We start from the raw sequence: 22,532 nt of genomic DNA, 5'->3' as shown, positions 1-22,532 counted from the left end.
ATTAATTAAAAGAAATCGTGGTGTGTAAGCAACTAACTACTGGGCACATCAACAACTACGACAAGTTTTGCTACCAGCGGAATATCTGATCACTGCAGAATGTTAACCCATTTCAGGCTGTGTTTTAATTAATATTAGGTGGGCCGATCCCGACGGTACTGCAATGCCGAGCCAACCCGCGACAGAGGTGGAGCAAGCCCCTAGCACTCCGTCATAAGCCAAAAATGAGTTTAATATTCTGGTCGTGCAATGCAGGACGTATCAGATATTAAGCTGATAAGAACAGATACTACACTTTTTTCCCTCCTACCTCCCCTATAGCCCTACCTTTTCCTCTCCAAAAATGCCGCCATCCTCTAGTGTCGACGCAGCACGTAAAGCAGGGTGTTGTTAGCAGCAACACTTATTGCCATAAACCGAAAATAAAAGCGGAGGCATACTCTTCTATGCCTCAGGGGGCGACGACACACTCCTCAGAAACACACTTCCCTCTGCAGGTGTGAGGCAAGTGCTGATGTTAAAAACTAAATTGAAAGAAATAAATAAGGACAGAAATGAAGGCAAAAAAAAAAGACAGCGACGGTAGCACACTCAAACGAAACTGGCGAGATAATCCCATAGCCCAAAGAATTAACGAAGTAATAATCCTCTAAGATAGATTATGTGTTTTCCAATTTTCCAATAATTTTTCATACAACGTTCACACAATTTCCATGTTACCAATTTCCATATTATCAGTATCATAGAACAGTCTACTCTAGTGATGCCCAGAAGGCCAATATCAAACCTGGGGTATGGTTAAGTCAAGAGTAGTTTGAAAGTCCGAGTGACAAAGATCCAGGGGTACACTCAGGCAATTCTTATACGAGGTGCCTTACTCGGCCTGGAACACCTTTTGATAACCATGAACCATTGCAACTTTAAGAAATCTTGCAAAAGTAATGGTATATTTCCGGTCACATTCCGCCTGGCGATGCTGGCTCCAAAGGTAGTCCATGAAAGAGACAGCATCGGTGAGGCAAAGGTCATAGATCGTGAAAATGGTGTGGCCCAAGAGCCACACCACTGCGTTATGTCGTTTTCGGGGGTTGGTCTGAATATCAGGGGTAAGGAACCAGTCGATTGGCACATAGTCCAGTGTAGTCCCACCGATCAGCGTTAATAGCACACGTGCAAGGTCCCACACTTCTGTGACGTGAGGGCATAAGAGACGATGCTCTCTGGTGTCTACGTCACCACATCGGCCGCAAGCAGCCGAGGGCCATAGGCGGATGGCCGCCAAGCGATGATTAGTGGGTATTAAATTGTTTACAACGCGATACCATAGCGCTGAAACTTCTGTGGGGAGGGCTGGGTGGTTGATATTAGCCCAAGCTTGGTGCCAGATGACCGACGGTCGTCTGTCCTCCAATTTATGTGGTGTGGGCTGGCTCTCGAAGCGCCTAGTAAAGGCGCTTCGATGTGCGTGCTTTGTCGGTGGCCACTGTTAGGACGTAACTTTGATTGAGGTAATAGACCTTGACTGCCGTCATCCGGAATGTAATATGTGTCAAACATACTGGTTCACGCGCCGATTGTGGGCGATAACGGTCGAAAAGCACCGCTGTTGTCCCACCTGGGTCAATCTCACGCAAAGTGGCGATACGGTGAATCAGGATTGCCGCACATTTGCGGGGAAAGTCAATGAGTCCAAGGCCACCATCGACCTTTGGCAGTGTACAAGTCTGTGCATCAACTTTGAATAGTGCATGCCGCCACAACAGGCAATATACTGTTTGTGAGATGGCTCTGCTGGTTTGTTTCGGTAGCGTAAGGAGTTGTGCTACATACCATGCCCGTTATAGGATGTAAGTATTAATCAGTTGGATTCGTTGATGGAGGTCGAGTCGTCGATCAGTGTGACTCACGCAAAGTCCTCTGATGCGCGTGAGAATCCGCCTGCACGTGAGTGTTAACATGCGCTGCGGACAGGCAGTCACCTCAAGACCCAAGATACGTTGATCCCCTACAATCCGGAACCATGGGCGCTCGATGGTCAATGATCGTGGTCCTAGTGGGATTAGCACCATTTTGTTGGATTTTAAAATGGCACCGGATGCTCGTTCATAAACGTGGAGGACTCGGCGAACTGAATCGATGTCCCTGGCGTTTGCTACAAACACACCTACACCATCCGCGTATGCCGCACTGCGGAAGGTGACGCCTGGGAAAGGAACACCATCGACCATCCGTCCGATGTCACGCAGCACGGGGTCCAAAGCGATAAAATACACTGACAAGGGACACCCTTGTCGAACTGATCATCTGATGGGAATTGGTCGTGATCTGCAGCCGTTCACAATGATTGTGGAATTGGCTCCATCCAAGAAGTGCCGGATGACTCTTATGAAGTGCTCCCCGAAACCCATCCGCGACATAACGGCCAGCAGGTAAGGATGGGACACCCTATCGAAGGCACCGGCGAAATCTAGGGATCAATTGCAGCCGGGGTTCGAGCGTCGGCGGTGGGTGAGTAAGACAGCATCACGGTATATAGAAGCAGCGGTGAAGGTGGTTCGATTCGAAACGCCACATGATTGAGTGGGACAAAGTACCTTATTCATTACCTGTTTAAGACGTGAAGCCACACTTCGTGCCACCAACTTATAAACAGTGTTAAGAACGGTGATGGGACGTACGTCTCTAGCCCGCCAGTCGCCTGTGACCTTTGGATTAAGGGCAATACGTACAGCTACAAAATCGGCGGGTAGCTCGCAACCAGCAAAAATCTCCTCGCACATTTTGCAGAAGTGGTCTCCTAACAGGCCGGAAAACCTAGCACTTCAATTAGTGCTGGAATGGCACAATCGAAGGGCGGTATCCTTGCGGAGTACCGCCAGAGATGAAAAACCGCAGTGTCAGGGCCTAAATGCTTGCAGCATGTACGCTCCACATGTGGGGGTCACACACGGTGGTGCGGGCCGATATGGCAACAGGCGACCGTCGAAAACATCGCAAAAGCAAGTGCCGGAGGGAACGACAAAATACGAGAGCACTCGTCAACAGCCCAGTACCACCTTCCATGTCGAGGAGTAAACTGCGACTCCCATTTGAACGCCGCTAGCTGCCAGGCCAGTGGAGAAGCCGCGAGGCCGCCCCACAGCAGCGCCAGGCCGGCGCGAGCTATACTGGCGCGAGATACACCTAGCCGAGTGCTTACATCGTCCACCGCCTACTGCATATGTGTGTGTGCGTGTGTACCACGTATTCTGCGTGCGTGCGGCGGCGACGGCGACGACGACGACGTTCGCGAGGAGCTAAGGTTATAACTCCAAAAAATATTATTAAAATTATCTGCGACAGGACCATAAGAGACGCTAACGAGGCATCCGAAGGCACTGTCCTGTGCCACCACAAATTACCAGCCTAGCGTAATGCGGCTGCAAGTGCGGTCCGGCTAACCGCAAAAAAAAAAAAAAAAAAAAAAAAAAAAAATTCTTAAGATAATCTTAAATTAATTAAAAGAAATCGTGGTGTGTAAGCAACTAACTACTGGGCACATCAACAACTACGACAAGTTTTGCTACCAGCGGAATATCTGATCACTGCAGAATGTTAACCCATTTCAGGCTGTGTTTTAATTAATATTAGGTGGGCCGATCCCGACGGTACTGCGATGCCGAGCCAGCCCGCGACAGAGGTGGAGCAAGCCCCTAGCACTCCGTCATAAGCCAAAAATGAGTTTAATATTCTGGTCGTGCAATGCAGGACGTATCAGATATTAAGCTGATAAGAACAGATACTACACTTTTTTTCCCTCCTACCTCCCCTATAGCCCTACCTTTTCCTCTCCAAAAATGCCGCCATCCTCTAGTGTCGACGCAGCACGTAAAGCAGGGTGTTGTTAGCAGCAACACTTATTGCCATAAACCGAAAATAAAAGCGGAGGCATACTCTGCTATGCCTCAGGGGGCGACGACACACTCCTCAGAAACACACTTCCCTCTGCAGGTGTGAGGCAAGTGATGATGTTAAAAACTAAATTGAAAGAAATAAATAAGGACAGAAATGAAGGCAAAAAAAAAAAAGACAGCGACGGTAGCACACTCAAACGAAACTGGCGAGATAATCCCATAGCCCAAAGAATTAACGAAGTAATAATCCTCTAAGATAGATTATGTGTTTTCCAATTTTCCAATAATTTTTCATACAACGTTCACACAATTTCCATGTTACCAATTTCCATATTATCAGTATCATAGAACAGTCTACTCTAGTGATGCCCAGAAGGCCAATACCAAACCTGGGGTATGGTTAAGTCAAGAGTAGTTTGAAAGTCCGAGTGACAAAGATCCAGGGGTACACTCAGGCAATTCTTATACGAGGTGCCTTACTCGGCCTGGAACACCTTTTGATAACCATGAACCATTGCAACTTTAAGAAATCTTGCAAAAGTAATGGTATATTTCCGGTCACATTCCGCCTGGCGATGCTGGCTCCAAAGGTAGTCCATGAAAGAGACAGCATCGGTGAGGCAAAGGTCATAGATCGTGAAAATGGTGTGGCCCAAGAGCCACACCACTGCGTTATGTCGTTTTCGGGGGTTGGTCTGAATATCAGGGGTAAGGAACCAGTCGATTGGCACATAGTCCAGTGTAGTCCCACCGATCAGCGTTAATAGCACACGTGCAAGGTCCCACACTTCTGTGACGTGAGGGCATAAGAGACGATGCTCTCTGGTGTCTACGTCACCACATCGGCCGCAAGCAGCCGAGGGCCATAGGCGGATGGCCGCCAAGCGATGATTAGTGGGTATTAAATTGTTTACAACGCGATACCATAGCGCTGAAACTTCTGTGGGGAGGGCTGTGTGGTTGATATTAGCCCAAGCTTGGTGCCAGATGACCGACGGTCGTCTGTCCTCCAATTTATGTGGTGTGGGCTGGCTCTCGAAGCGCCTAGTAAAGGCGCTTCGATGTGCGTGCTTTGTCGGTGGCCACTGTTAGGACGTAACTTTGATTGAGGTAATAGACCTTGACTGCCGTCATCCGGAATGTAATATGTGTCAAACATACTGGTTCACGCGCCGATTGTGGGCGATAACGGTCGAAAAGCACCGCTGTTGTCCCACCTGGGTCAATCTCACGCAAAGTGGCGATACGGTGAATCAGGATTGCCGCACATTTGCGGGGAAAGTCAATGAGTCCAAGGCCACCATCGACCTTTGGCAGTGTACAAGTCTGTGCATCAACTTTGAATAGTGCATGCCGCCACAACAGGCAATATACTGTTTGTGAGATGGCTCTGCTGGTTTGTTTCGGTAGCGTAAGGAGTTGTGCTACATACCATGCCCGTTATAGGATGTAAGTATTAATCAGTTGGATTCGTTGATGGAGGTCGAGTCGTCGATCAGTGTGACTCACGCAAAGTCCTCTGATGCGCGTGAGAATCCGCCTGCACGTGAGTGTTAACATGCGCTGCGGACAGGCAGTCACCTCAAGACCCAAGATACGTTGATCCCCTACAATCCGGAACCATGGGCGCTCGATGGTCAATGATCGTGGTCCTAGTGGGATTAGCACCATTTTGTTGGATTTTAAAATGGCACCGGATGCTCGTTCATAAACGTGGAGGACTCGGCGAACTGAATCGATGTCCCTGGCGTTTGCTACAAACACACCTACACCATCCGCGTATGCCGCACTGCGGAAGGTGACGCCTGGGAAAGGAACACCATCGACCATCCGTCCGATGTCACGCAGCACGGGGTCCAAAGCGATAAAATACACTGACAAGGGACACCCTTGTCGAACTGATCATCTGATGGGAATTGGTCGTGATCTGCAGCCGTTCACAATGATTGTGGAATTGGCTCCATCCAAGAAGTGCCGGATGACTCTTATGAAGTGCTCCCCGAAACCCATCCGCGACATAACGGCCAGCAGGTAAGGATGGGACACCCTATCGAAGGCACCGGCGAAATCTAGGGATCAATTGCAGCCGGGGTTCGAGCGTCGGCGGTGGGTGAGTAAGACAGCATCACGGTATATAGAAGCAGCGGTGAAGGTGGTTCGATTCGAAACGCCACATGATTGAGTGGGACAAAGTACCTTATTCATTACCTGTTTAAGACGTGAAGCCACACTTCGTGCCACCAACTTATAAACAGTGTTAAGAACGGTGATGGGACGTACGTCTCTAGCCCGCCAGTCGCCTGTGACCTTTGGATTAAGGGCAATACGTACAGCTACAAAATCGGCGGGTAGCTCGCAACCAGCAAAAATCTCCTCGCACATTTTGCAGAAGTGGTCTCCTAACAGGCCGGAAAACCTAGCACTTCAATTAGTGCTGGAATGGCACAATCGAAGGGCGGTATCCTTGCGGAGTACCGCCAGAGATGAAAAACCGCAGTGTCAGGGCCTAAATGCTTGCAGCATGTACGCTCCACATGTGGGGGTCACACACGGTGGTGCGGGCCGATATGGCAACAGGCGACCGTCGAAAACATCGCAAAAGCAAGTGCCGGAGGGAACGACAAAATACGAGAGCACTCGTCAACAGCCCAGTACCACCTTCCATGTCGAGGAGTAAACTGCGACTCCCATTTGAACGCCGCTAGCTGCCAGGCCAGTGGAGAAGCCGCGAGGCCGCCCCACAGCAGCGCCAGGCCGGCGCGAGCTATACTGGCGCGAGATACACCTAGCCGAGTGCTTACATCGTCCACCGCCTACTGCATATGTGTGTGTGCGTGTGTACCACGTATTCTGCGTGCGTGCGGCGGCGACGGCGACGACGACGACGTTCGCGAGGAGCTAAGGTTATAACTCCAAAAAATATTATTAAAATTATCTGCGACAGGACCATAAGAGACGCTAACGAGGCATCCGAAGGCACTGTCCTGTGCCACCACAAATTACCAGCCTAGCGTAATGCGGCTGCAAGTGCGGTCCGGCTAACCGCAAAAAAAAAAAAAAAAAAAAAAAAAAAAAAAAAAAAAAAAAAAAATTCTTCAGATAATCTTAAATTAATTAAAAGAAATCGTGGTGTGTAAGCAACTAACTACTGGGCACATCAACAACTACGACAAGTTTTGCTACCAGCGGAATATCTGATCACTGCAGAATGTTAACCCATTTCAGGCTGTGTTTTAATTAATATTAGGTGGGCCGATCCCGACGGTACTGCAATGCCGAGCCAACCCGCGACAGAGGTGGAGCAAGCCCCTAGCACTCCGTCCTAAGCCAAAAATGAGTTTAATATTCTGGTCGTGCAATGCAGGACGTATCAGATATTAAGCTGATAAGAACAGATACTACACTTTTTTTCCCTCCTACCTCCCCTATAGCCCTACCTTTTCCTCTCCAAAAATGCCGCCATCCTCTAGTGTCGACGCAGCACGTAAAGCAGGGTGTTGTTAGCAGCAACACTTATTGCCATAAACCGAAAATAAAAGCGGAGGCATACTCTGCTATGCCTCAGGGGGCGACGACACACTCCTCAGAAACACACTTCCCTCTGCAGGTGTGAGGCAAGTGATGATGTTAAAAACTAAATTGAAAGAAATAAATAAGGACAGAAATGAAGGCAAAAAAAAAGGACAGCGACGGTAGCACACTCAAACGAAACTGGCGAGATAATCCCATAGCCCAAAGAATTAACGAAGTAATAATCCTCTAAGATAGATTATGTGTTTTCCAATTTTCCAATAATTTTTCATACAACGTTCACACAATTTCCATGTTACCAATTTCCATATTATCAGTATCATAGAACAGTCTACTCTAGTGATGCCCAGAAGGCCAATATCAAACCTGGGGTATGGTTAAGTCAAGAGTAGTTTGAAAGTCCGAGTGACAAAGATCCAGGGCTACACTCAGGCAATTCTTATACGAGGTGCCTTACTCGGCCTGGAACACCTTTTGATAACCATGAACCATTGCAACTTTAAGAAATCTTGCAAAAGTAATGGTATATTTCCGGTCACATTCCGCCTGGCGATGCTGGCTCCAAAGGTAGTCCATGAAAGAGACAGCATCGGTGAGGCAAAGGTCATAGATCGTGAAAATGGTGTGGCCCAAGAGCCACACCACTGCGTTATGTCGTTTTCGGGGGTTGGTCTGAATATCAGGGGTAAGGAACCAGTCGATTGGCACATAGTCCAGTGTAGTCCCACCGATCAGCGCTAATAGCACACGTGCAAGGTCCCACACTTCTGTGACGTGAGGGCATAAGAGACGATGCTCTCTGGTGTCTACGTCACCACATCGGCCGCAAGCAGCCGAGGGCCATAGGCGGATGGCCGCCAAGCGATGATTAGTGGGTATTAAATTGTTTACAACGCGATACCATAGCGCTGAAACTTCTGTGGGGAGGGCTGTGTGGTTGATATTAGCCCAAGCTTGGTGCCAGATGACCGACGGTCGTCTGTCCTCCAATTTATGTGGTGTGGGCTGGCTCTCGAAGCGCCTAGTAAAGGCGCTTCGATGTGCGTGCTTTGTCGGTGGCCACTGTTAGGACGTAACTTTGATTGAGGTAATAGACCTTGACTGCCGTCATCCGGAATGTAATATGTGTCAAACATACTGGTTCACGCGCCGATTGTGGGCGATAACGGTCGAAAAGCACCGCTGTTGTCCCACCTGGGTCAATCTCACGCAAAGTGGCGATACGGTGAATCAGGATTGCCGCACATTTGCGGGGAAAGTCAATGAGTCCAAGGCCACCATCGACCTTTGGCAGTGTACAAGTCTGTGCATCAACTTTGAATAGTGCATGCCGCCACAACAGGCAATATACTGTTTGTGAGATGGCTCTGCTGGTTTGTTTCGGTAGCGTAAGGAGTTGTGCTACATACCATGCCCGTTATAGGATGTAAGTATTAATCAGTTGGATTCGTTGATGGAGGTCGAGTCGTCGATCAGTGTGACTCACGCAAAGTCCTCTGATGCGCGTGAGAATCCGCCTGCACGTGAGTGTTAACATGCGCTGCGGACAGGCAGTCACCTCAAGACCCAAGATACGTTGATCCCCTACAATCCGGAACCATGGGCGCTCGATGGTCAATGATCGTGGTCCTAGTGGGATTAGCACCATTTTGTTGGATTTTAAAATGGCACCGGATGCTCGTTCATAAACGTGGAGGACTCGGCGAACTGAATCGATGTCCCTGGCGTTTGCTACAAACACACCTACACCATCCGCGTATGCCGCACTGCGGAAGGTGACGCCTGGGAAAGGAACACCATCGACCATCCGTCCGATGTCACGCAGCACGGGGTCCAAAGCGATAAAATACACTGACAAGGGACACCCTTGTCGAACTGATCATCTGATGGGAATTGGTCGTGATCTGCAGCCGTTCACAATGATTGTGGAATTGGCTCCATCCAAGAAGTGCCGGATGACTCTTATGAAGTGCTCCCCGAAACCCATCCGCGACATAACGGCCAGCAGGTAAGGATGGGACACCCTATCGAAGGCACCGGCGAAATCTAGGGATCAATTGCAGCCGGGGTACGAGCGTCGGCGGTGGGTGAGTAAGACAGCATCACGGTATATAGAAGCAGCGGTGAAGGTGGTTCGATTCGAAACGTCACATGATTGAGTGGGACAAAGTACCTTATTCATTACCTGTTTAAGACGTGAAGCCACACTTCGTGCCACCAACTTATAAACAGTGTTAAGAACGGTGATGGGACGTACGTCTCTAGCCCGACAGTCGCCTGTGACCTTTGGATTAAGGGCAATACGTACAGCTACAAAATCGGCGGGTAGCTCGCAACCAGCAAAAATCTCCTCGCACATTTTGCAGAAGTGGTCTCCTAACAGGCCGGAAAACCTAGCACTTCAGATAGTGCTGGAATGGCACAATCGAAGGGCGGTATCCTTGCGGAGTACCGCCAGAGATGAAAAACCGCAGTGTCAGGGCCTAAATGCTTGCAGCATGTACGCTCCACATGTGGGGGTCACACACGGTGGTGCGGGCCGATATGGCAACAGGCGACCGTCGAAAACATCGCAAAAGCAAGTGCCGGAGGGAACGACAAAATACGAGAGCACTCGTCAACAGCCCAGTACCACCTTCCATGTCGAGGAGTAAACTGCGACTCCCATTTGAACGCCGCTAGCTGCCAGGCCAGTGGAGAAGCCGCGAGGCCGCCCCACAGCAGCGCCAGGCCGGCGCGAGCTATACTGGCGCGAGATACACCTAGCCGAGTGCTTACATCGTCCACCGCCTACTGCATATGTGTGTGTGCGTGTGTACCACGTATTCTGCGTGCGTGCGGCGGCGACGGCGACGACGACGACGACGTTCGCGAGGAGCTAAGGTTATAACTCCAAAAAATATTATTAAAATTATCTGCGACAGGACCATAAGAGACGCTAACGAGGCATCCGAAGGCACTGTCCTGTGCCACCATAAATTACCAGCCTAGCGTAATGCGGCTGCAAGTGCGGTCCGGCTAACCGCAAAAAAAAAAAAAAAAAAAAAAAAAAAAAATTCTTAAGATAATCTTAAATTAATTAAAAGAAATCGTGGTGTGTAAGCAACTAACTACTGGGCACATCAACAACTACGACAAGTTTTGCTACCAGCGGAATATCTGATCACTGCAGAATGTTAACCCATTTCAGGCTGTGTTTTAATTAATATTAGGTGGGCCGATCCCGACGGTACTGCAATGCCGAGCCAGCCCGCGACAGAGGTGGAGCAAGCCCCTAGCACTCCGTCATAAGCCAAAAATGAGTTTAATATTCTGGTCGTGCAATGCAGGACGTATCAGATATTAAGCTGATAAGAACAGATACTACACTTTTTTTCCCTCCTACCTCCCCTATAGCCCTACCTTTTCCTCTCCAAAAATGCCGCCATCCTCTAGTGTCGACGCAGCACGTAAAGCAGGGTGTTGTTAGCAGCAACACTTATTGCCATAAACCGAAAATAAAAGCGGAGGCATACTCTGCTATGCCTCAGGGGGCGACGACACACTCCTCAGAAACACACTCCCCTCTGCAGGTGTGAGGCAAGTGATGATGTTAAAAACTAAATTGAAAGAAATAAATAAGGACAGAAATGAAGGCAAAAAAAAAAAGACAGCGACGGTAGCACACTCAAACGAAACTGGCGAGATAATCCCATAGCCCAAAGAATTAACGAAGTAATAATCCTCTAAGATAGATTATGTGTTTTCCAATTTTCCAATAATTTTTCATACAACGTTCACACAATTTCCATGTTACCAATTTCCATATTATCAGTATCATAGAACAGTCTACTCTAGTGATGCCCAGAAGGCCAATACCAAACCTGGGGTATGGTTAAGTCAAGAGTAGTTTGAAAGTCCGAGTGACAAAGATCCAGGGGTACACTCAGGCAATTCTTATACGAGGTGCCTTACTCGGCCTGGAACACCTTTTGATAACCATGAACCATTGCAACTTTAAGAAATCTTGCAAAAGTAATGGTATATTTCCGGTCACATTCCGCCTGGCGATGCTGGCTCCAAAGGTAGTCCATGAAAGAGACAGCATCGGTGAGGCAAAGGTCATAGATCGTGAAAATGGTGTGGCCCAAGAGCCACACCACTGCGTTATGTCGTTTTCGGGGGTTGGTCTGAATATCAGGGGTAAGGAACCAGTCGATTGGCACATAGTCCAGTGTAGTCCCACCGATCAGCGTTAATAGCACACGTGCAAGGTCCCACACTTCTGTGACGTGAGGGCATAAGAGACGATGCTCTCTGGTGTCTACGTCACCACATCGGCCGCAAGCAGCCGAGGGCCATAGGCGGATGGCCGCCAAGCGATGATTAGTGGGTATTAAATTGTTTACAACGCGATACCATAGCGCTGAAACTTCTGTGGGGAGGGCTGGGTGGTTGATATTAGCCCAAGCTTGGTGCCAGATGACCGACGGTCGTCTGTCCTCCAATTTATGTGGTGTGGGCTGGCTCTCGAAGCGCCTAGTAAAGGCGCTTCGATGTGCGTGCTTTGTCGGTGGCCACTGTTAGGACGTAACTTTGATTGAGGTAATAGACCTTGACTGCCGTCATCCGGAATGTAATATGTGTCAAACATACTGGTTCACGCGCCGATTGTGGGCGATAACGGTCGAAAAGCACCGCTGTTGTCCCACCTGGGTCAATCTCACGCAAAGTGGCGATACGGTGAATCAGGATTGCCGCACATTTGCGGGGAAAGTCAATGAGTCCAAGGCCACCATCGACCTTTGGCAGTGTACAAGTCTGTGCATCAACTTTGAATAGTGCATGCCGCCACAACAGGCAATATACTGTTTGTGAGATGGCTCTGCTGGTTTGTTTCGGTAGCGTAAGGAGTTGTGCTACATACCATGCCCGTTATAGGATGTAAGTATTAATCAGTTGGATTCGTTGATGGAGGTCGAGTCGTCGATCAGTGTGACTCACGCAAAGTCCTCTGATGCGCGTGAGAATCCGCCTGCACGTGAGTGTTAACATGCGCTGCGGACAGGCAGTCACCTCAAGACCCAAGATACGTTGATCCCCTACAATCCGGAACCATGGGCGCTCGATGGTCAATGATCGTGGTCCTAGTGGGATTAGCACCATTTTGTTGGATTTTAAAATGGCACCGGATGCTCGTTCATAAACGTGGAGGACTCGGCGAACTGAATCGATGTCCCTGGCGTTTGCTACAAACACACCTACACCATCCGCGTATGCCGCACTGCGGAAGGTGACGCCTGGGAAAGGAACACCATCGACCATCCGTCCGATGTCACGCAGCACGGGGTCCAAAGCGATAAAATACACTGACAAGGGACACCCTTGTCGAACTGATCATCTGATGGGAATTGGTCGTGATCTGCAGCCGTTCACAATGATTGTGGAATTGGCTCCATCCAAGAAGTGCCGGATGACTCTTATGAAGTGCTCCCCGAAACCCATCCGCGACATAACGGCCAGCAGGTAAGGATGGGACACCCTATCGAAGGCACCGGCGAAATCTAGGGATCAATTGCAGCCGGGGTTCGAGCGTCGGCGGTGGGTGAGTAAGACAGCATCACGGTATATAGAAGCAGCGGTGAAGGTGGTTCGATTCGAAACGCCACATGATTGAGTGGGACAAAGTACCTTATTCATTACCTGTTTAAGACGTGAAGCCACACTTCGTGCCACCAACTTATAAACAGTGTTAAGAACGGTGATGGGACGTACGTCTCTAGCCCGCCAGTCGCCTGTGACCTTTGGATTAAGGGCAATACGTACAGCTACAAAATCGGCGGGTAGCTCGCAACCAGCAAAAATCTCCTCGCACATTTTGCAGAAGTGGTCTCCTAACAGGCCGGAAAACCTAGCACTTCAATTAGTGCTGGAATGGCACAATCGAAGGGCGGTATCCTTGCGGAGTACCGCCAGAGATGAAAAACCGCAGTGTCAGGGCCTAAATGCTTGCAGCATGTACGCTCCACATGTGGGGGTCACACACGGTGGTGCGGGCCGATATGGCAACAGGCGACCATCGAAAACATCGCAAAAGCAAGTGCCGGAGGGAACGACAAAATACGAGAGCACTCGTCAACAGCCCAGTACCACCTTCCATGTCGAGGAGTAAACTGCGACTCCCATTTGAACGCCGCTAGCTGCCAGGCCAGTGGAGAAGCCGCGAGGCCGCCCCACAGCAGCGCCAGGCCGGCGCGAGCTATACTGGCGCGAGATACACCTAGCCGAGTGCTTACATCGTCCACCGCCTACTGCATATGTGTGTGTGCGTGTGTACCACGTATTCTGCGTGCGTGCGGCGGCGACGGCGACGACGACGACGTTCGCGAGGAGCTAAGGTTATAACTCCAAAAAATATTATTAAAATTATCTGCGACAGGACCATAAGAGACGCTAACGAGGCATCCGAAGGCACTGTCCTGTGCCACCACAAATTACCAGCCTAGCGTAATGCGGCTGCAAGTGCGGTCCGGCTAACCGCAAAAAAAAAAAAAAAAAAAAAAAATTCTTAAGATAATCTTAAATTAATTAAAAGAAATCGTGGTGTGTAAGCAACTAACTACTGGGCACATCAACAACTACGACAAGTTTTGCTACCAGCGGAATATCTGATCACTGCAGAATGTTAACCCATTTCAGGCTGTGTTTTAATTAATATTAGGTGGGCCGATCCCGACGGTACTGCAATGCCGAGCCAACCCGCGACAGAGGTGGAGCAAGCCCCTAGCACTCCGTCATAAGCCAAAAATGAGTTTAATATTCTGGTCGTGCAATGCAGGACGTATCAGATATTAAGCTGATAAGAACAGATACTACACTTTTTTTCCCTCCTACCTCCCCTATAGCCCTACCTTATCCTCTCCAAAAATGCCGCCATCCTCTAGTGTCGACGCAGCACGTAAAGCAGGGTGTTGTTAGCAGCAACACTTATTGCCATAAACCGAAAATAAAAGCGGAGGCATACTCTGCTATGCCTCAGGGGGCGACGACACACTCCTCAGAAACACACTTCCCTCTGCAGGTGTGAGGCAAGTGATGATGCTAAAAACTGAATTGAAAGAAATAAATAAGGACAGAAATGAAGGCAAAAAAAAAGGACAGCGACGGTAGCACACTCAAACGAAACTGGCGAGATAATCCCATAGCCCAAAGAATTAACGAAGTAATAATCCTCTAAGATAGATTATGTGTTTTCCAGTTTTCCAATAATTTTTCATACAACGTTCACACAATTTCCATGTTACCAATTTCCATATTATCAGTATCATAGAACAGTCTACTCTAGTGATGCCCAGAAGGCCAATATCAAACCTGGGGTATGGTTAAGTCAAGAGTAGTTTGAAAGTCCGAGTGACAAAGGTCCAGGGGTACACTCAGGCAATTCTTATACGAGGTGCCTTACTCGGCCTGGAACACCTTTTGATAACCATGAACCATTGCAACTTTAAGAAATCTTGCAAAAGTAATGGTATATTTCCGGTCACATTCCGCCTGGCGATGCTGGCTCCAAAGGTAGTCCATGAAAGAGACAGCATCGGTGAGGCAAAGGTCATAGATCGTGAAAATGGTGTGGCCCAAGAGCCACACCACTGCGTTATGTCGTTTTCGGGGGTTGGTCTGAATATCAGGGGTAAGGAACCAGTCGATTGGCACATAGTCCAGTGTAGTCCCACCGATCAGCGCTAATAGCACACGTGCAAGGTCCCACACTTCTGTGACGTGAGGGCATAAGAGACGATGCTCTCTGGTGTCTACGTCACCACATCGGCCGCAAGCAGCCGAGGGCCATAGGCGGATGGCCGCCAAGCGATGATTAGTGGGTATTAAATTGTTTACAACGCGATACCATAGCGCTGAAACTTCTGTGGGGAGGGCTGGGTGGTTGATATTAGCCCAAGCTTGGTGCCAGATGACCGACGGTCGTCTGTCCTCCAATTTATGTGGTGTGGGCTGGCTCTCGAAGCGCCTAGTAAAGGCGCTTCGATGTGCGTGCTTTGTCGGTGGCCACTGTTAGGACGTAACTTTGATTGAGGTAATAGACCTTGACTGCCGTCATCCGGAATGTAATATGTGTCAAACATACTGGTTCACGCGCCGATTGTGGGCGATAACGGTCGAAAAGCACCGCTGTTGTCCCACCTGGGTCAATCTCACGCAAAGTGGCGATACGGTGAATCAGGATTGCCGCACATTTGCGGGGAAAGTCAATGAGTCCAAGGCCACCATCGACCTTTGGCAGTGTACAAGTCTGTGCATCAACTTTGAATAGTGCATGCCGCCACAACAGGCAATATACTGTTTGTGAGATGGCTCTGCTGGTTTGTTTCGGTAGCGTAAGGAGTTGTGCTACATACCATGCCCGTTATAGGATGTAAGTATTAATCAGTTGGATTCGTTGATGGAGGTCGAGTCGTCGATCAGTGTGACTCACGCAAAGTCCTCTGATGCGCGTGAGAATCCGCCTGCACGTGAGTGTTAACATGCGCTGCGGACAGGCAGTCACCTCAAGACCCAAGATACGTTGATCCCCTACAATCCGGAACCATGGGCGCTCGATGGTCAATGATCGTGGTCCTAGTGGGATTAGCACCATTTTGTTGGATTTTAAAATGGCACCGGATGCTCGTTCATAAACGTGGAGGACTCGGCGAACTGAATCGATGTCCCTGGCGTTTGCTACAAACACACCTACACCATCCGCGTATGCCGCACTGCGGAAGGTGACGCCTGGGAAAGGAACACCATCGACCATCCGTCCGATGTCACGCAGCACGGGGTCCAAAGCGATAAAATACACTGACAAGGGACACCCTTGTCGAACTGATCATCTGATGGGAATTGGTCGTGATCTGCAGCCGTTCACAATGATTGTGGAATTGGCTAAATCCAAGAAGTGCCGGATGACTCTTATGAAGTGCTCCCCGAAACCCATCCGCGACATAACGGCCAGCAGGTAAGGATGGGACACCCTATCGAAGGCACCGGCGAAATCTAGGGATCAATTGCAGCCGGGGTTCGAGCGTCGGCGGTGGGTGAGTAAGACAGCATCACGGTATATAGAAGCAGCGGTGAAGGTGGTTCGATTCGAAACGCCACATGATTGAGTGGGACAAAGTACCTTATTCATTACCTGTTTAAGACGTGAAGCCACACTTCGTGCCACCAACTTATAAACAGTGTTAAGAACGGTGATGGGACGTACGTCTCTAGCCCGACAGTCGCCTGTGACCTTTGGATTAAGGGCAATACGTACAGCTACAAAATCGGCGGGTAGCTCGCAACCAGCAAAAATCTCCTCGCACATTTTGCAGAAGTGGTCTCCTAACAGGCCGGAAAACCTAGCACTTCAATTAGTGCTGGAATGGCACAATCGAAGGGCGGTATCCTTGCGGAGTACCGCCAGAGATGAAAAACCGCAGTGTCAGGGCCTAAATGCTTGCAGCATGTACGCTCCACATGTGGGGGTCACACACGGTGGTGCGGGCCGATATGGCAACAGGCGACCGTCGAAAACATCGCAAAAGCAAGTGCCGGAGGGAACGACAAAATACGAGAGCACTCGTCAACAGCCCAGTACCACCTTCCATGTCGAGGAGTAAACTGCGACTCCCATTTGAACGCCGCTAGCTGCCAGGCCAGTGGAGAAGCCGCGAGGCCGCCCCACAGCAGCGCCAGGCCGGCGCGAGCTATACTGGCGCGAGATACACCTAGCCGAGTGCTTACATCGTCCACCGCCTGCTGCATATGTGTGTGTGCGTGTGTACCACGTATTCTGCGTGCGTGCGGCGGCGACGACGACGACGACGACGACGACGACGTCGTTCGCGAGGAGCTAAGGTTATAACTCCAAAAAATATTATTAAAATTATCTGCGATAGGACCATAAGAGACGCTAACGAGGCATCCGAAGGCACTGTCCTGTGCCACCATAAATTACCAGCCTAGCGTAATGCGGCTGCAAGTGCGGTCCGGCTAACCGCAAAAAAAAAAAAAAAAAAAAAAAATTCTTAAGATAATCTTAAATTAATTAAAAGAAATCGTGGTGTGTAAGCAACTAACTACTGGGCACATCAACAACTACGACAAGTTTTGCTACCAGCGGAATATCTGATCACTGCAGAATGTTAACCCATTTCAGGCTGTGTTTTAATTAATATTAGGTGGGCCGATCCCGACGGTACTGCAATGCCGAGCCAACCCGCGACAGAGGTGGAGCAAGCCCCTAGCACTCCGTCATAAGCCAAAAATGAGTTTAATATTCTGGTCGTGCAATGCAGGACGTATCAGATATTAAGCTGATAAGAACAGATACTACACTTTTTTTCCCTCCTACCTCCCCTATAGCCCTACCTTTTCCTCTCCAAAAATGCCGCCATCCTCTAGTGTCGGCGCAGCACGTAAAGCAGGGTGTTGTTAGCAGCAACACTTATTGCCATAAACCGAAAATAAAAGCGGAGGCATACTCTGCTATGCCTCAGGGGGCGACGACACACTCCTCAGAAACACACTTCCCTCTGCAGGTGTGAGGCAAGTGATGATGTTAAAAACTAAATTGAAAGAAATAAATAAGGACAGAAATGAAGGCAAAAAAAAAAAGACAGCGACGGTAGCACACTCAAACGAAACTGGCGAGATAATCCCATAGCCCAAAGAATTAACGAAGTAATATTCCTCTAAGATAGATTATGTGTTTTCCAATTTTCCAATAATTTTTCATACAACGTTCACACAATTTCCATGTTACCAATTTCCATATTATCAGTATCATAGAACAGTCTACTCTAGTGATGCCCAGAAGGCCAATATCAAACCTGGGGTATGGTTAAGTCAAGAGTAGTTTGAAAGTCCGAGTGACAAAGATCCAGGGGTACACTCAGGCAATTCTTATACGAGGTGCCTTACTCGGCCTGGAACACCTTTTGATAACCATGAACCATTGCAACTTTAAGAAATCTTGCAAAAGTAATGGTATATTTCCGGTCACATTCCGCCTGGCGATGCTGGCTCCAAAGGTAGTCCATGAAAGAGACAGCATCGGTGAGGCAAAGGTCATAGATCGTGAAAATGGTGTGGCCCAAGAGCCACACCACTGCGTTATGTCGTTTTCGGGGGTTGGTCTGAATATCAGGGGTAAGGAACCAGTCGATTGGCACATAGTCCAGTGTAGTCCCACCGATCAGCGCTAATAGCACACGTGCAAGGTCCCACACTTCTGTGACGTGAGGGCATAAGAGACGATGCTCTCTGGTGTCTACGTCACCACATCGGCCGCAAGCAGCCGAGGGCCATAGGCGGATGGCCGCCAAGCGATGATTAGTGGGTATTAAATTGTTTACAACGCGATACCATAGCGCTGAAACTTCTGTGGGGAGGGCTGGGTGGTTGATATTAGCCCAAGCTTGGTGCCAGATGACCGACGGTCGTCTGTCCTCCAATTTATGTGGTGTGGGCTGGCTCTCGAAGCGCCTAGTAAAGGCGCTTCGATGTGCGTGCTTTGTCGGTGGCCACTGTTAGGACGTAACTTTGATTGAGGTAATAGACCTTGACTGCCGTCATCCGGAATGTAATATGTGTCAAACATACTGGTTCACGCGCCGATTGTGGGCGATAACGGTCGAAAAGCACCGCTGTTGTCCCACCTGGGTCAATCTCACGCAAAGTGGCGATACGGTGAATCAGGATTGCCGCACATTTGCGGGGAAAGTCAATGAGTCCAAGGCCACCATCGACCTTTGGCAGTGTACAAGTCTGTGCATCAACTTTGAATAGTGCATGCCGCCACAACAGGCAATATACTGTTTGTGAGATGGCTCTGCTGGTTTGTTTCGGTAGCGTAAGGAGTTGTGCTACATACCATGCCCGTTATAGGATGTAAGTATTAATCAGTTGGATTCGTTGATGGAGGTCGAGTCGTCGATCAGTGTGACTCACGCAAAGTCCTCTGATGCGCGTGAGAATCCGCCTGCACGTGAGTGTTAACATGCGCTGCGGACAGGCAGTCACCTCAAGACCCAAGATACGTTGATCCCCTACAATCCGGAACCATGGGCGCTCGATGGTCAATGATCGTGGTCCTAGTGGGATTAGCACCATTTTGTTGGATTTTAAAATGGCACCGGATGCTCGTTCATAAACGTGGAGGACTCGGCGAACTGAATCGATGTCCCTGGCGTTTGCTACAAACACACCTACACCATCCGCGTATGCCGCACTGCGGAAGGTGACGCCTGGGAAAGGAACACCATCGACCATCCGTCCGATGTCACGCAGCACGGGGTCCAAAGCGATAAAATACACTGACAAGGGACACCCTTGTCGAACTGATCATCTGATGGGAATTGGTCGTGATCTGCAGCCGTTCACAATGATTGTGGAATTGGCTAAATCCAAGAAGTGCCGGATGACTCTTATGAAGTGCTCCCCGAAACCCATCCGCGACATAACGGCCAGCAGGTAAGGATGGGACACCCTATCGAAGGCACCGGCGAAATCTAGGGATCAATTGCAGCCGGGGTTCGAGCGTCGGCGGTGGGTGAGTAAGACAGCATCACGGTATATAGAAGCAGCGGTGAAGGTGGTTCGATTCGAAACGCCACATGATTGAGTGGGACAAAGTACCTTATTCATTACCTGTTTAAGACGTGAAGCCACACTTCGTGCCACCAACTTATAAACAGTGTTAAGAACGGTGATGGGACGTACGTCTCTAGCCCGACAGTCGCCTGTGACCTTTGGATTAAGGGCAATACGTACAGCTACAAAATCGGCGGGTAGCTCGCAACCAGCAAAAATCTCCTCGCACATTTTGCAGAAGTGGTCTCCTAACAGGCCGGAAAACCTAGCACTTCAATTAGTGCTGGAATGGCACAATCGAAGGGCGGTATCCTTGCGGAGTACCGCCAGAGATGAAAAACCGCAGTGTCAGGGCCTAAATGCTTGCAGCATGTACGCTCCACATGTGGGGGTCACACACGGTGGTGCGGGCCGATATGGCAACAGGCGACCGTCGAAAACATCGCAAAAGCAAGTGCCGGAGGGAACGACAAAATACGAGAGCACTCGTCAACAGCCCAGTACCACCTTCCATGTCGAGGAGTAAACTGCGACTCCCATTTGAACGCCGCTAGCTGCCAGGCCAGTGGAGAAGCCGCGAGGCCGCCCCACAGCAGCGCCAGGCCGGCGCGAGCTATACTGGCGCGAGATACACCTAGCCGAGTGCTTACATCGTCCACCGCCTGCTGCATATGTGTGTGTGCGTGTGTACCACGTATTCTGCGTGCGTGCGGCGGCGACGACGACGACGACGACAACGTTCGCGAGGAGCTAAGGTTATAACTCCAAAAAATATTATTAAAATTATCTGCGATAGGACCATAAGAGACGCTAACGAGGCATCCGAAGGCACTGTCCTGTGCCACCATAAATTACCAGCCTAGCGTAATGCGGCTGCAAGTGCGGTCCGGCTAACCGCAAAAAAAAAAAAAAAAAAAAAAAAAAAAAAAAAAAAATTCTTAAGATAATCTTAAATTAATTAAAAGAAATCGTGGTGTGTAAGCAACTAACTACTGGGCACATCAACAACTACGACAAGTTTTGCTACCAGCGGAATATCTGATCACTGCAGAATGTTAACCCATTTCAGACTGTGTTTTAATTAATATTAGGTGGGCCGATCCCGACGGTACTGCAATGCCGAGCCAACCCGCGACAGAGGTGGAGCAAGCCCCTAGCACTCCGTCATAAGCCAAAAATGAGTTTAATATTCTGGTCGTGCAATGCAGGACGTATCAGATATTAAGCTGATAAGAACAGATACTACACTTTTTTTCCCTCCTACCTCCCCTATAGCCCTACCTTTTCCTCTCCAAAAATGCCGCCATCCTCTAGTGTCGGCGCAGCACGTAAAGCAGGGTGTTGTTAGCAGCAACACTTATTGCCATAAACCGAAAATAAAAGCAGAGGCATACTCTGCTATGCCTCAGGGGGCGACGACACACTCCTCAGAAACACACTTCCCTCTGCAGGTGTGAGGCAAGTGATGATGTTAAAAACTAAATTGAAAGAAATAAATAAGGACAGAAATGAAGGCAAAAAAAAAAAGACAGCGACGGTAGCACACTCAAACGAAACTGGCGAGATAATCCCATAGCCCAAAGAATTAACGAAGTAATATTCCTCTAAGATAGATTATGTGTTTTCCAATTTTCCAATAATTTTTCATACAACGTTCACACAATTTCCATGTTACCAATTTCCATATTATCAGTATCATAGAACAGTCTACTCTAGTGATGCCCAGAAGGCCAATATCAAACCTGGGGTATGGTTAAGTCAAGAGTAGTTTGAAAGTCCGAGTGACAAAGATCCAGGGGTACACTCAGGCAATTCTTATACGAGGTGCCTTACTCGGCCTGGAACACCTTTTGATAACCATGAACCATTGCAACTTTAAGAAATCTTGCAAAAGTAATGGTATATTTCCGGTCACATTCCGCCTGGCGATGCTGGCTCCAAAGGTAGTCCATGAAAGAGACAGCATCGGTGAGGCAAAGGTCATAGATCGTGAAAATGGTGTGGCCCAAGAGCCACACCACTGCGTTATGTCGTTTTCGGGGGTTGGTCTGAATATCAGGGGTAAGGAACCAGTCGATTGGCACATAGTCCAGTGTAGTCCCACCGATCAGCGCTAATAGCACACGTGCAAGGTCCCACACTTCTGTGACGTGAGGGCATAAGAGACGATGCTCTCTGGTGTCTACGTCACCACATCGGCCGCAAGCAGCCGAGGGCCATAGGCGGATGGCCGCCAAGCGATGATTAGTGGGTATTAAATTGTTTACAACGCGATACCATAGCGCTGAAACTTCTGTGGGGAGGGCTGTGTGGTTGATATTAGCCCAAGCTTGGTGCCAGATGACCGACGGTCGTCTGTCCTCCAATTTATGTGGTGTGGGCTGGCTCTCGAAGCGCCTAGTAAAGGCGCTTCGATGTGCGTGCTTTGTCGGTGGCCACTGTTAGGACGTAACTTTGATTGAGGTAATAGACCTTGACTGCCGTCATCCGGAATGT

At 49.2% G+C, this 22,532-nt stretch overlaps 7 pseudogenes; all 7 read right to left on the bottom strand.

The window, feature by feature from the left end:
* Window positions 1–133: 133 nt before the first annotated feature.
* Window positions 134–345, bottom strand: LOC124553866 (annotated as a pseudogene).
* A 3,280-nt stretch (window positions 346–3,625) lies between these two features.
* On the bottom strand, window positions 3,626–3,838 carry LOC124553888 (annotated as a pseudogene).
* A 3,297-nt stretch (window positions 3,839–7,135) lies between these two features.
* LOC124553827 lies at window positions 7,136–7,348 on the bottom strand (annotated as a pseudogene).
* A 3,283-nt stretch (window positions 7,349–10,631) lies between these two features.
* LOC124553831 lies at window positions 10,632–10,844 on the bottom strand (annotated as a pseudogene).
* Window positions 10,845–14,119: 3,275 nt separating this feature from the next.
* On the bottom strand, window positions 14,120–14,332 carry LOC124553769 (annotated as a pseudogene).
* A 3,286-nt stretch (window positions 14,333–17,618) lies between these two features.
* On the bottom strand, window positions 17,619–17,831 carry LOC124553778 (annotated as a pseudogene).
* Window positions 17,832–21,122: 3,291 nt separating this feature from the next.
* Window positions 21,123–21,335, bottom strand: LOC124553774 (annotated as a pseudogene).
* Window positions 21,336–22,532: the final 1,197 nt, after the last annotated feature.

Source organism: Schistocerca americana, chromosome 1 (genome assembly GCF_021461395.2).
Source record: "Schistocerca americana isolate TAMUIC-IGC-003095 chromosome 1, iqSchAmer2.1, whole genome shotgun sequence".
NCBI lineage: Eukaryota > Metazoa > Arthropoda > Insecta > Orthoptera > Acrididae > Schistocerca > Schistocerca americana.
Note: the sequence above shows the minus strand (reverse complement) of the source record. Positions and strands in the feature narration are given on the sequence as shown.